This window comes from Bos taurus, chromosome 11 (genome assembly GCF_002263795.3).
Source record: "Bos taurus isolate L1 Dominette 01449 registration number 42190680 breed Hereford chromosome 11, ARS-UCD2.0, whole genome shotgun sequence".
Lineage (NCBI taxonomy): Eukaryota > Metazoa > Chordata > Mammalia > Artiodactyla > Bovidae > Bos > Bos taurus.
The window spans coordinates 10,287,833-10,302,730 of record NC_037338.1 but is presented as its reverse complement, the minus strand read 5'-3'; the positions used below and the strand labels follow the sequence as shown (position 1 = coordinate 10,302,730).

Genomic DNA, 14,898 nt, shown 5'->3' with positions numbered 1-14,898 from the left:
AAATTGAAAGTCGTCAAACAGGAGATAGCAAGAGTGAATGAACATCAACATTTTAGAAATCAGTGAGCTAAAATGGACTGGAATAGGTGAATTGCATTCAGATGACCATTATATCTACTACTGTGGGCAAGAATCACTTAGAAGAAATGGAGTAGCCCTCATAGTCAACAAGAGAGTCCAAAATGCAGTACTTGGATGCAATCTTAAAAACGACAGAATGATCTCTGTTCTTTTCCAAGGTAAACCATTCAATATCACAGTAATCCAAGTCTATGCCCCAATGACTAATGCCAAAGAAGCTGAGCCAGACTGAGCCAAACGGTTCTATGATGACCTAAAAGACCTTCTAGAACTAATACCAAAAAGAGATGTCCTTTTCATCATAGGGGACTAGAATGCAAAAGTAGGAAGTCAAGAGATAACCTGGAGTAACTGGCAAGTTTGGCCTTGGAGTACAAAATGAAGCAGGGAAAAGGCTAATAGAGTTTTGCCAAGAGAACGCACTGGTCATAGCAAACACCCTCTTCCAACAACACAAGAGAAGACTCTACACATGGACATCACCAGATGGTCAACACTGAAATCAGATTGGTTATATTCTTTGCAGCCAAAGATGGAGAAGCTCTATACAGTCAGCAAAAACAAGACCGGGAGCTAACTGTGGCTCAGATCATGAACTCCTTATTGCCAAATTCAGAATTATATTGAAGAAAGTAGGGAAAACCACTAGACCATTCAGGTATGCTGCTAAGTTGCTTCAGTCATGTCCGACTCAGTGCGACCCCATAGACGGCAGCCCACCAGGCTCTGCCGTCCCTGGAATTCTCCAGGCAAGAACACTGGAGTGGGTTGCCATTTCCTTCTCCAGTGCATGAAAGTGAAAAGTGAAAGTGAAGTTGCTCAGTAAATGTCCAACTCTTTGTGACCCCATGGACTGCAGCCTACCAGGCTCCTCCGTCCATGGGATTTTCCAGGCAAGAGTACTGGAGTGGATTGCCATTGCCTTCTCCGCATTCAGGTATAACCTAAATCAAATCCCTTACCATTATACAGTGGAAGTGACAAATAGATTCAAGGGATTAGATCTGATAGACAGAGTGCCTGAAGAACTATGGATGGAGGTTCGGGACATTGTACAGGAGGTGGTGATCAAAACCATCCCCAAGAAAAAGAAATAAAAAAGGCAACTCCCAAAGTTGTAAAACTGTAACTACCTAAGTCAGTTAATTCTGAACTGGCCTTCTCAGTTGTGTTGAGCTGATAAATTCCCTTTATTTTGAGCTGGCTTTCTGACACAGTCAACAGTTTCTGAATAATACAAATGAAGTAAGAATTTTCCAACATGTTTTAAAAAATATGGTTTTTCATATTTCACGGTCTATGGATTTTCAGATTAGAAACCAAGCAAAGATTAAATCAAAAGGACAATCAGATGCAAATAGAGGTGAAAACTCTCCAGAGCCACAGAAGTATGGAGCTATAATGTGGCTTAGATTCAGGTAGATGCCTACCTTTCTGCACTGGCTGAGACCAATCTGTCCTCACCTCCTCTGTGCTGGATCCTGCTTCCTCACAGTCTGAGAGAAGCTCCCTTCCAGGAGAATACAGTAGTAGAAGAACCCAGGCTGCCCCAGATCATCTTTAAAAAAAGCCATCCTTTTAAAACAACTCAAGCAGAGTGTTGACCATATGGAAAATGTTTAGATTAAGTAGTGCTCTGATTGGCAGCTACATGGCTAATCATAATAGTTTCCAATCATGACCTAAACTTTGAAACAGAAGTTCTATCTCCACCATTTCATATAACATATATTAATTGATTGCTAAATATTTTTGTTTTCATCTCATTTAACCCTGACTAAAATTCAGTGAGGTACATAGTTTTGATCCCCACATTATAGATTGGAAATGGAAATTAAGTAAATTTTCCTGAGTCACAGAGCCAGGCATGGTGGAGCCAAGAATCAAATTGGATTCTCTGATTCTGGGACCCATGAAAGGAAGAAAGACAAGGAGGGAAAGATGGAGGTGGGGAGGGAAAAAGACAAGCAAAGAAACAAGAGATAGAGGGGGTCTGAAAGAAGCCTTCCACTTCTGAATTCCAGACCCTTTCTTAGGTCCCAATCATAATACTTCCACATGGCCTTATACTAAGCCCCCTTTCTCTTCAGTGCTGGGAACAATTGAAGGCAAAAAGAGAAGGGGGAAGCAGAGGCTGAGATGGTTAGATAGTATCACTGACTCAGTGGAAGTGAATTAGAGCAGTTCTGGGAGATAGTGAAGGACCAGAAGCCCAGCATGCTGTAGGTCTCAAAGACTGAACAATAGAGACTGAACTACAACAAACTTCAGTTGATTTTAGTTACTTGCATCCAAAAAGTATTAACCAGTACAACAATCCCTCAATACATTGCCAGAGGAATGGTGTTAGAACACAGCAGTTCAGCAGGCAGTATTTAGGCTAGTAAAAGAACTTGTAACAGCAGTTTTTCCTATACCAGCCCCTCCACTGTGCAACTAGCTCACCATTGTCTTCTCATCCTTCTTTAGACGATAGATTGTCTTGGGAGTGAGCATGGCTTTACAGTGAGGGATCAGACCAAATTCTCTTCTGTCCATTGTCACTTAAAGGCCCCAGTCCACTTTACTGCTCCTGCCACCAGTGTGCAATCACAACTGGGAAGCCTGAGAATAAAAACCCTACTGATCAAATCAATGCCTTAAGCCTGTAAGGCTAAGGACCGGAGTGTCACACCAGTGAACATCAGGGTCCCTGCCCAACAGCTTTCATGTCCACTGGAGCAAGGAGGTGATGATACAGCCTGTCTTAGGGGCCAACAGTGTGTTTTGACCTTCAAAACCCTGGTGATTGAATCACCTGCCATTTAAACACTCCCCTTCACCCCACCCCGCATCTCCCACCTCCCAACCTCCAACCCCACCCCCACCTCCCTTCCACAAGGACTCATCCGTTCAGTCCAACAAATCTACTTTGTTCCAGATATTTGCATTAGACACTGCAAACAAACAGAACTAGTTTATTAGGGAAGAAGGGCAAAATGTGATAATAAATCCTTGAAGTTAGACATTCATATTTCCTGAAGGAAAAAAAAAAACTAACTATAAAAAAGGGTTGTGCCACATTAATCAAAAGTCAGCCTTTTAAAAAAAAAGATCAGTCTTTTAGGAGCTTTTCCTCCTATCCCATATTTTAAGCCATTTGACCTTATATCTAAGAACATGCAATGGCACCCCACTCCAGTACTCTTGCCTGGAGAATCCCAGGGACGGGGGAGCCTGGTGGGCTGCCGTCTATGGAGTCGCACAGAGTTGGACACGACTGAAGTGACTTAGCAGCAGCAGCAGCTAAGAACATGGGACTTGCCCAACATGGGATCCAATGAACCCCTCTGATAGCCTAAAGTATTTAAGAAAAGGACCTCTCCAAGGGCTCATCAGGGTTTCTTTTGTGAACTGAATTGACAAGAATGGCATGGGGTCGTACTGGACTTCTGAAAAAACTAAGCTAGAAGCCAGAGAAAGGCCATCTTCACAATCGATAGGTTATCAATTGCCTCTTGGCTTAGCAGACCCCAACTGTGCACGTCCCAGGAGAGGAAAGAAAAACAAGGAACAAAATATCCGTAAGCAAACTTCCAGTAACATAACCAGGTTTATCCAAAACCTAACAACAGAAATGTCTAATGTAAGTAGACTAGCCATTATTCAGTTTCTATCCCAAGATATTACGTTAAAAGATGCGATCTATTTTCCCATAGTTTTCTGGGGAAGAGGCAAGTCTCAGGGCTTTTCCTTACTTCATAAATATTTCAGTCTTGTAACTTTGGCAAAAACAATAGGAAGTTATTTGCCTGGAAGAAAAAGCCTCGGTTTCACCACATGAGAACAAAAAAGAACTCACCAGCGTGTCAGAAAGAATGAGTCTCCTGTCATTTCTGTTCATTTGGTGTGAGGTTTTGTGCCCCAAACCAATGAACTCAAAGCACCAAGATGACATGCACTATAATTTTTTTAAGGAAAAGCAAATATTCAGTGCTCAATTGGAGGATTTATTCAGCTCTCATCTTTTTCTCCTCAGTATGTGTAAAGGTCACTCTTAAATACTCTGTGGTCATTCTGTAAAGCATGTTTCCCTTATCTGCATAGCTTTGTGTACTATCTAAAGCTCCACACTGCAAACTTACCTTCAAGCTCTTAGGACTGGAAACCACAATCCAAATTTCAGGGAGGCCAGAGTTACTTGTTCTGTTGCTGTTAGGTGGAGAGAAGGACGCTCTGTGATTTCCAGGCTGAACAGTATTTGGGGCATTGGAGATTGACTTGTGGGGCTCAGTGGCAGCCAGCCATGTGACCAGGGTGGGGGAAGGGACACTCCTGCAGGCTTCTGATGCCTGGTTGGTTGACAGACCAGGGTAGTGCAGGGTCTGAACAGAGCGCCCAGGATCATAGGCAGACATCTTTGCTCTAAGTTTCTTCTTAGATTTTAACTTGGTAGTTTTGCACGACAGTGTTGTTTCAGCCTGGATTTCGAAATGCTGGCTTATCTCTCTGAATAATTTCTATCCTTTTGAGTTCTCTCTGAGAGGTAGAAGTCTAAAGGACCTCAGAGATGACCCAGTTCTGCCCCACAGCCTCCCACTTTTTAGGCAGGTAGTAGCACATCCAGGATCCTGCAGAAGCCTGTGTCTGGAATGCATACTGGAGTGAGCAAAACTGGCTGTCACCATTATTACAGCTCACTTGAATATATTCAACTGTTGGGTCATTAAAGCTTTGAGGACTGCTGAGATGCAATAAAATGGATCTTATCACACTGCAGGTACCTAAATCTGCAGCTATTAGATTAGGGATTAAAAATTACAGCAATGTGTACTTGTGGTCAATGAGTTTTTGTATAGACATGTGCACTTATGTTTATGTATCTCTACCACAATCTTCATAAAATATTCCAAGGTGGGGCTTCTCTGGCAGTCCAGTGGTTAGAATCCGCCTGCCAGTGCAGGAGACACATGTTCCATCTCTGGTCTGGGAACATTCCGAAAGCTGCAGGGCAACTAAGCCTATGTACCACAACTACTGAGCTTGAGCTCCAATGCTGTGAGCTGGAACTACTGAGTCCATGTGCCAACTACTGAAGCCCACACACTGTAGAGCCCACGCTTAGCAACAAGAGAAGCCACCGCAAGGAGAAGCCCAGCACCACAACTAGAGAGGGGTCTCCACTTGCCACGGCTAGAGAAAACCCACACAAAATTACTTTCTGCCATGAGGGTGGTGTCATCTGCATAACTGACTTCCTGTCATTACAAGTATGAAATGGCAGAGTATTGACATTAGGAATCTGGAGAACCTTATTCTGTCCCCAGAGCTGTGTTACCTTGAGATAACCCTTCACCTCTCTCGGTTTCAGTCTTCTTGGAGCAGAATTGGTACTTAATAAATGGTAGCTTGTTAAGGGGAACTCGTTTCTTCCCATCCAATTATTTTATTCTTCCCTACAAAGTAGGAACTTTTGTCTTTTCTGTATCTTTAAGAAAAGTACTCTCCACTCACCTCTCTACCTCTTTACTCCCTTGACTGTGTAGATCACAACAAACTGTGGAAAATTCTTAAAGAGATGGGAATACCAGACCATCTTATCTGCCTCCTGAGAAACCTGTTTGCAGGTTAAGAAGCAATAGTTAGAACCACATGTGGAACAACAGACTTGTTCAAAATTGGGAAAGGAATATGTCAAGGCTGCATATTGTCACCCTGCTTTTTCATATGCAGAGTACATTATGTGAAATGCCAGGCTGGATGAATCACAAGCTGGATGGAATCAAGACTGCTGGGAGAAATATCAATAGCCTCAGATATGCAGATGATACCACCCTAACGGCAGAAAGCAAAGAAGAACTAAAGAGCCTTTTGATGAAGGTGAAAGATGAGAGTGAAAAAGCTGGCTTAAAACTCAACATTCAGAAAACTAAGATCATGGCATCTGGTCCCATCACTTCATAGCACATAGATGGGGAAACAATGGAAACAGTGACAGACTTTATATTTGGATGCTCCAAAATCACTGCAGATGGTGACTGCAGCCACAAAATTAAAAGACACTTGCTCCTTGGAAGAAAAGCTTTGACAAACTTAGACAGCATATTAAAAAGCAGAGACATCACTTTGCCAACAAAGGTCCATCTTATCAAGGATATGGTTTTTCCGGTAGTCATGTATGGATGTGAGAGTTGGACTATAAAGAGAGCTGAGCGCCAAAGAATTGATGCTTTTGAACCGTGGTGTTGGAGAAGACTCTTGAGAGTCCCTTGGACTGCAAGGAGATCAAACCAGTCAATCCTAAAGGAAATTAACCCTGAATATTCACTGGAAGGACTGTTGCTGAAGCTGAAGCTCCAATACTTTTGCCACCTGATATGAAGAGCTGACTCACTGGAAAAGACCTTGATGCTTGGAAAGATTGAGGGCAAGAGGAGAAGGGAACAACAGAGAATGAGATGTTTGGATGGCAGCACTGACTGACTCAACAGACATGAATTTGAACAAACTCTGGGAGATAGTGAAGGACAGGGAAGTCTGGAGTGCTGCAATCCGTGGGGTCACAAAGAGTCGGACACAGCTGATCAACTGAACAACAACAACAACTTAGTGAATGAGGAATGGCTCATGAGCCTGATGAATTTGGGGAATAAAATGGGCATGTGCCACGGCTCAGATCCTTCTGAGACCTGCCTGCACCAGAGAAGGCCTGCGTTGCCCTCCTCTCCTCCTCTCTTTGCAGTAAGTTTCCCGGGACAAGCTCTTGTCCTGCACGTACAGTCTTCCAGTGCTGCGAAGAGAAGTTTGATTCTTGGGGCATGAGTTAGGAAGCCTGCTTGTGGCTGTTCATTCCAAACAAATTCTCTAATCAGCTTTATCTGTTATGAAGTTGTTTTAATCTCCAGAGGTTTGACCTTTGTATCTTATTTCTCATTTGATTCCATGCATAGAGAGAAAGACTGGGAACAACTATCACTCTCAAATTCTAATGCTGCTGAATTAATAAGAAAGCTTGCATGGAGTTGATTGGACCAAACAGTCTCTAAGTTTCCTTCGAGCTCTAACATCCTGTGTTCCTATGAGTCTGTATCTCTAGAAAAAACAAAATGTTAACAAACAACTTCCTAATCTCTGACTCTCCTCCTTCCTGCTTCTCAACATAATGAAGACCTCAAGTCTTCACATTTTCCACTTTGTCTCCACCTCACGACTTCATTTATTCCCTGCTCCCTGGACCCCATGATGAATCCCTTCACTCTTCCCTCAGGGACACCCTTAACCTCTGGCTCCTGCCCTGCCAATCTCTTGTTCTAGATCAGCCCACCCACTAGCCTTCTCCTCTAGCACTGAGCTCCTTTTCATCCTAGGGGAAATCCTGTCTTCTGGGGAAGAAAATAAAAGCAATACACAGAGTGGCGGGTTGGGGCGGGGCAGGAGGAGAGTGAGAATGGGGAGAGAGGGGGAGACTTGCCCTGTGATGCCTCTGGCCAATTCCATCCCTGCCCTCCCCCATGATTGAGCTTTGTGAGCCAAAAACTGTTAAGAGGAGATGTGGCCAACCCTTTGCTCTCCTCTCCCTTCCATCTGGCCTCTCTCCATGTTACTTCCAAAGAGACTGGTTCACCCAGCTGGCTTTAAGCTCTAAGATAAGTGCCTGGACTTGTGGTCCTTCTTCCCCAGCAGAGTGGTAACTGCAGAGACCCACGCATCAGCTTAGAGGGAAGGGAAAAGTTGGACCCAGTGGTTCTCAGTCACAGTTATCCAATCCCCCCCACCCTGCGGGGGAGCACATTTGGCAATATCTGAAAACATTTTTCTTTCTCACCCTGGGAGGAGAGTACTTCTGGGCTTTAGTGGGCAGAGGCCAGGGGTACACAAGACACCCCCCCCCAACACACACACACACAACAAAGAATTAACTGGCCCCAGTTGGCAATGGTGCTGATATCAATAGAGCTCAGCCCCCTCTAGTCTGGGCTCTAGGTGGTCTGTGAAAGTGTTAGTTGCTCACTCACGTCTGACTCCTTACAACTCCAAGGGCTGTAACCCGCCAGGCTCCTCTATGAAATTCTCTGGGCAAGAATACTGGAGTGGGTAGCCATTCCCTTTTCCAGGGGATCTTCCAGACCCAGGGATTAAACCCTGGTCTCTTGCACTGCAGGCAGATTCTTTACCATCTGAGACACCAGGGAAGCCCAGGTGGTCTGTAACCCAGGCCAAAAGACCATTCCACATGGACCCATCCTAGTCTGAGCTCTATGAGGAAGAAGGAGGGACAGAGATTCTTAGTAACTTCAGCTTCTGACTTCTGTGCTTCCATTTTCTTTAGAGATCTGGCAGAGGGGGTGGCTACTCACAGGGACAGATTCCTTTCCATCTGCTGGCCAGATACCATCCGAACACAACCTGGGTTTAACATATGGCAGGGTTTAAACAGGTTGACACAGGGTCCTGGCCTGGGGGGCAAAGTATGAAGCGAGAACAAGCCTCCTACCCTGGAGAGGCCTACAAGGTTCAGGTCCTTGTGTTAATGTGAATAAGGATGCATTTTAAGGCCCCAGCTGGCCTACCTAGAACTTTTACCCATAAGAAATTCTCCATAGGCAAGACTCACTCCAGTATATATAACATTTGGCTCTCAGATTGTGCCAAGATTTGGCAGGTGGTGCAAGACTGGCTGCCCCAGATTCTTGTCAACTTTAGCTGCTTTCAAACTGTATCCAGGATCAAGGAGAGAACTGTGATAGTGACAAGTCTGTACAGGAGGACAAAAAAAAAATATATATGGTAGATATCTTAATGGGAAGCTGAGATGCCCAAAGAGACAAGGCCCAGATTAGGCAGTGGCTGGAGATTTTGCAGGAGACAAAAGGCAGATTTTGCAGGAGACAAAAGAGACACAGATTTGATCCCTGGGTCAGGAAGATCCCCTGGAGGAGGGCATGGCAACGGACTCCAGTATTCTTGCCTGGAGAATCCCATGGACAGAGGAACCTGGTGGGTTACAGTCTATGGGGTCTCAAAGAGTTGGACACGACTGAGGCAACTTAGCACACACATATAAAATTTTAGGTCAATGTTAAATGGCAACCCACTCCAATATTCTTGCCTGGAAAATCCCATGGACAGAGGAACCTGGTAGGCTATAGTCCATGGGGTCACAAAGAGTCAGACACAACTGAGTGACTTCACTTTCTGGCCCACAGGAAATAATTAGTATTGACTAGGAATATTATTATAATTATTACACTCTCAGGAAGGTTATGACATGTATATTCTGAGGAAGTGGGGAGTGACATTCCTGGCAGTTTGCAGGAATGGAGCTATCATAGTTACTTCTCCAGGAGCCAAGATCCCACAGCAAGCTCTCAACCAGAGTCCTTTTCTCTCCTCTGTGCCTGCTCTCTGTTGCCCTCTGGAGGTCCTGCTTGGAGGCTGGTGAAAGCTGACCTTACTAGGGACTATGAATGATGGACGTATTTCCTAGGGAAGAATAAAGGCTTAGCAGATGGCAGTCCTGTACTTAAGTTTGCTGCTGCTGCTAAGTCGCTTCAGTAGTGTCCGATTCTTTGCGACCCCATGTACGATAGCCCTCCAGGCTCCTCTGTCCATGGGATTCTCCAGGCAAGAGTACTGGAGTGGGTTGCCACGCCCTCCTCCAGGGGAATCTTCCTGACCCAGGGACCGAACCTGCGTCTCTTATGTCTCCTGCATTGTCAGGTAGGTTCTGTGCCACTAGCACCGCCTGGGAAGCCTGACAGTGGTGGTGGGCAGCATTTATAAACCCGTGTGTGTGTGTGTGTGTGTGTGTGTGTGTGTGTGTGTGCGTGCGTGTGTGTGTGTGTGTGTGTGTGTGTTTGTGGCCCTTGACAGAACTGCCACTGGAGCCATCATTTGGCAAACTTGATTGGAATGATTGAGACCACAAAGGAACTGTGGGTACCTAGGAATTCATCCCTCAGACCCCAAGTGGGACCCAGAGCAAGGCCACGCCTCCCCTCCCCTAGACTGTACTTCCTGAGCCAAGAGACAATGCTCTGGCAACCTGGGCCAACTTGAGACCCCTATAAAACCACTCCTCAGATGAGCCAATTCCTCCTCCAGCCTGGTATTTTCTTTGCCTCCTTTTCTTTCCCCTATTCAAATAGCCAGACTACTCCATGCTTTGCCTCAGAGAGCATGTGTGAAAGCAGAAAGCAGAAACAAGAAGAGCCTCTTCCTTTAGGGGAAGAGAAAAGACTCCTGGCTAACCAGATTGAAGTGTAGGAGAGGATGTTCATAAGAAAGAGCAAGGCTATCTGCTGGCCCTCATTCAAGGCCACGTGGAAACACAAGGGGGAGCTCCCCAGTGACAGTCAGGCACCAGTGAACCAGGACTATATGGAACAAGAACAAACAACATCAAGTGTAGGGACTGATGGAAGTCCCTAGGAGTCTAGAACCCTGCAGTGTGTCCCACTCCAACCCCAAAATGGAAAACATGAGGGACACTCAGAACCAACAGGGGTTAAATGTCAGCACCTTTAAAAAATATAGACAGAGAGTTTTAGAAACTAATGATTCTAACACCGTTGAGTTTAGGAGCTGAAACTCGTATTCCAAAGGATAGAATTTTTTAAAGAAAACAATGTTGGGGAAATTCACTATTTTAAAATTTACATTTAGAGGAGAAGGCTTGGCAGCAAAGGCAGAAATTTAATCATTTGTTGGACTCAGTGTGTTTATCTCTGCTCTGAAATTAAATGTGATTGTCCCTTAGGACTGCAGTTGACCGTGCATCCTAATTTGCCCTGGACAGGCACCATCTGCCCTGCTGTCTTGGCTTCATTATTAGCAATGTCCACTTTCATCCTCAAAAGGGATTCAGTTTAAGCAATAAGTTCTTTGGTTACTCTGTTTAAGACTTTTACTGTTATTTTTTTTTTTTTTATTTTGGCTGATCTGGGTCTTCTATGCTGTGCACAGTCTTCCTCTAGTTGAGGCAAGTGGGGGCTGCTCTTCGTTGCCATGGGTAGGCTTCTCATCACAGTAGCACCAACTCTAGGCACTTGGGCTCAGTAGCTGTGGCCCCATGGACTTAGCTGCTCCACGCGCAGCACATGGGATCTCCCCGGATCAGGGACTGAAACCATGTCTCCTGCATTGGCAGGTGGATTCTTAACCACTGGACCACTTAAGAAATCCCTGCTTAGAATTTTTAAATGAGCGATCCCACAGGCTGATCAACTCTGAGCGAGGTGCTATGAAACAGAAAGTAAGGATTTCTAGGCGGATGTGGCTGGAGGCTGTGAGCCAGTGAAGCTCGGGAGGGCCTACAATCTCACCCAGACAGGAAAAAGGGCAGGTGCTGCATGATGAGAGGGGTCATGGTGAGGTTGAAGTGGTGTGTGGAGCTGAGAGGACAGTGGTGGGGTCAGAGTAGGATGTTGACACAGAATATTTCAGACATGGAGTAGCACAAGTTAAAAGCAATGGCAAGTTATGACCATGGGAGCAGGTAGGAGAAATGGACACTGATTGCGTTTGGAGATAGAAATTGGGCAGCTAACAAGAGATGTGGAGGCAGGCCTGGCTACTGTATACCTTTTTATTCCTATTGAATTTTCAATCTTATCTTTACAAAAATATATCAGTTCAGTTCAGTTCAGTTCAGTCACTCAGTTGTGTCCGACTCTGCGACCCCATGAATCACAGCACGCCAGGCCTCCCTGTCCATCACCAACTCCCGGAGTTTACTCAAACTCACGTCTATCGAGTCAGCAATGCCATCCAGCCATCTCATCCCCTATCATCCCCTTCTCCTCCTGCCCCCAATCCCTCCCAGCATCAGAGTCTTTTCCAATGAGTCAACTCTTCGCATGAGGTGGCCAAACTACTGGAGTTTCAGCTTTAGCATCATTCCTTCCAAAGAACAATATATAAATACAATTAAAATAAAAAGGAATCTAGGGACAGTCCTAAGATGGCAGAGGAATAGGACGGGGAGACCACTGTCTCCCCCACAAATTCATCAAAAGATCATTTGAATGCTGAGCAATTCCACAAAACAACTTCTGAACACTGGCGGAGGACACCAGGCACCCAGAAAGGCAGCCCCTTGTCTTTGAAAGGAGGCAGGACAAAATACAAAAGATAAAAAGAGAGACAAAAGAGTTAGGGATGGAGACCCGTCCCAGGGAGGGAGTCGTGAAAGAGGAAAAGTTTCCAAACACCAGGAAACCCTCTCACCAGCGGGTCTTTGAGGAGATTTGGAATCTCAGAGGGCAACATAACCGGGAGAAAAAAATAAATAAATAAAACCCACAGATTACACGCCTAATCACAACTCCCAGTGGACAAGTAGCCCAGACGCTCGCATCTGCCACCAGCAAGCAAGGGCTGAACAGGGAGGTTCGGGCTGCATTGCTTAGGGCAAGGTTCGGGCCTGAATGCCCTGAGGACAATCTGAGGGAGGTAACGTGAGATAGCAACCCAACCGTGGGATAGCAAGAGAGAGAGAAAAAAAAGAGAGAGAGAGAAAGAACTTTCCTGCAAAAACCTCTAACCTAAGGCACTGCCAGCCTGCTCACAGAACAAAGGACTGAGCGAATACCAGAGGAGAGCTAGCCAGGGGGGGCCAATTTCCTCCCCCCACCCCTGCCACCCGAGGCAGAGAGGCAGGCAGGTGACAGCCAGGGCCAGAAGGTGAGGGGCAATCTCAGCCCCAGAGACGGCATCCTCTGCCAAACTGTGAGCAGGCTCCCAGTTGCTAACCAAGTCTTCCTGGGATCCTGGATGGTTGACATCTGCCAGGAGGGTCCAGCCAGAGATCAGCTCCCCAGAGGAGGCACATGGCACCCCTGAGACTGTGCTCCTGCTTTGCACCCAGGAAACCGAGCAGCTAGGACAGGGGAGGTGATAAGACTCACCGACCATCTGTGGAGAGTGTGCTCAGCATGTCACCTGAGCTGCTCGGACCTGGGAAGGACACAAAACGCATGCCCAACCAAGTCTGTGCATTTGTGGAGTACCCAAGAACCAGAACCTGAGCAGCTTAGACCTGGGAAGTGCACGCAACCCAGGGCCCGCTTGAGAGAGTTCCCCTGCAGAGCAACCTGGAGCCTGAGCAGTGTAGACCAGGAAAGCACGCACACTGTGAGTGGGGGCAAACCCAGTGTGGCTCAAACACTGCGAGCACTCCCCACACAGCCACTGGTATTTGTTTGCAGTGTTCCTCCCTCCCTGCAGCACAACTGAAAAAGTGAGCCTAAATAAGTGACCACCTTTGCCCCTCACCTTGTCTCAGGGTGGAAATTAGACACTGAAGAGACTTGCAGAAGAAGCCAAAATAAACAGAGGGAACTGCTTTGGAAGTGACAGGTGCAACAGATTAAAACCCTATAGTTAGCACCGACTATATTGGAAGGGGCCTATAGACCTTAAGAAGAAGCATAAGCTGGAACAAGGTACTATCTGAAACTGAACTGACCCCACACTGCCCTCAACAGCTCCAGAGAAATTCCTAGATATATTTTACTATTATCATTTTTTAATTTAAAAAATTTTAAGTCCTTTATTACTCCTTTAATTTTCATTTTTATAACCTATTACTTTGCAAAAGAAGGCTCTATTTTTAAAGCAAATTTCATATATATTTTTTATAATTTTTGTGATTTTTTAAATATTGTATTTTTGAGAGTCAGAAAGTGAAGAGGAACTAAAAAGCCTCTTGATGAAAGGGAAAGAGGAGAATGAAACAGTTGGCTTAAAGCTCAACATTCAGAAAACGAAGATCATGGCATCTGGTCCCATCACGTCATGGGAAATAGATGGGGAAACAGTGGAAACAGTGTCAGACTTGATTTTGGGGGCTCCAAAATCACTGCAGATGGTGATTGCAGCCATGAAATTAAAAGACGCTTACTCCTTGGAAGAAAAGTTATGACCAACCTAGATAGCATATTCAAAAGCAGAGACATTACTTTGCCAACCAAGGTCCATCTAGTCAAGGCTATGGTTTTTCCAGTGGTCATGTATGGATGTGAGAGTTGGACTGTGAAGAAAGCTGAGCGCTGAAGAATTGATGCTTTTGAACTGTGGTGTTGGAGAAGACTCTTGAGAGTCCCTTAGACTGCAAGGAGATCCAACCAGTCCATTCTGAAGGAGATCAGCCCTGGGATTTCTTTGGAAGGAATGATGCTAAAGCTGAAACTCCAGTACTTTGGCTACCTTGTGCGAAGAGTTGACTCATTGGAAAAGACTCTGATGCTGGGAGGGATTGGGGGCAGGAGGAGAAGGGGATGACAGAGGATGAGATGGCTGGATGGCATCACTGACTCGATGGACATGAGTCTGGGTGAACTCTGGGAGTTGGTGATGGACAGGGAGGCCTGGCGTGCTGCGATTCATGGGGTCGCAAAGAGTCGGACACGACTGAGCAACTGAACTGAACTAATACTATTGAATTGTACATTCAAAAATGGTTAAAATGGGAAATTTTATATCGTGTACATTTTATCATAAGAAACAGTTACATGATTTTAATAATAAAATATTCATTTTTTACTTTGATTGGAGTTATATTAAATGCAGGGATTAATTATGAGAAGCTGTATTGAATGAGCCACAACAAAGAATAGCCCTGTTGAAAAAGGACTCGGTCTCCAGCTCTTGGCATTCTCCATGCCAGTTTATCCTGTTCTGCTGACTGAGGGATTCACAGCACACAGCACACGTGACAGACTGAGCCAGAACCTGGGGAGGAGGGCAGCTTCGTCTAAGACAGCAAAGAAACAGGAAGGGAAGAGGTGCTCAGTGAGGGTAAAAGCAGAGGAAATTTCCGCCGCTTCTCCATGAGGA

At 45.4% G+C, this 14,898-nt stretch overlaps 1 protein-coding gene across 2 annotated transcripts in view; it reads right to left on the bottom strand.

The window, feature by feature from the left end:
• Positions 1–14,898, bottom strand: part of SLC4A5 (solute carrier family 4 member 5) — a 138,108-nt gene that overhangs the window by 120,508 nt on the left and 2,702 nt on the right. Inside the window, exon 1 of one of the 2 annotated variants that reach the window (XM_059891714.1) lies at positions 4,206–4,434. The exons of the other annotated variant lie outside the window; for it this stretch is intronic. The gene's annotated coding sequence lies outside the window, so the exon portion shown is untranslated. Of the gene's footprint in view, positions 1–4,205; positions 4,435–14,898 lie in introns of those variants that run through there. 2 annotated transcript variants of the gene reach the window in all.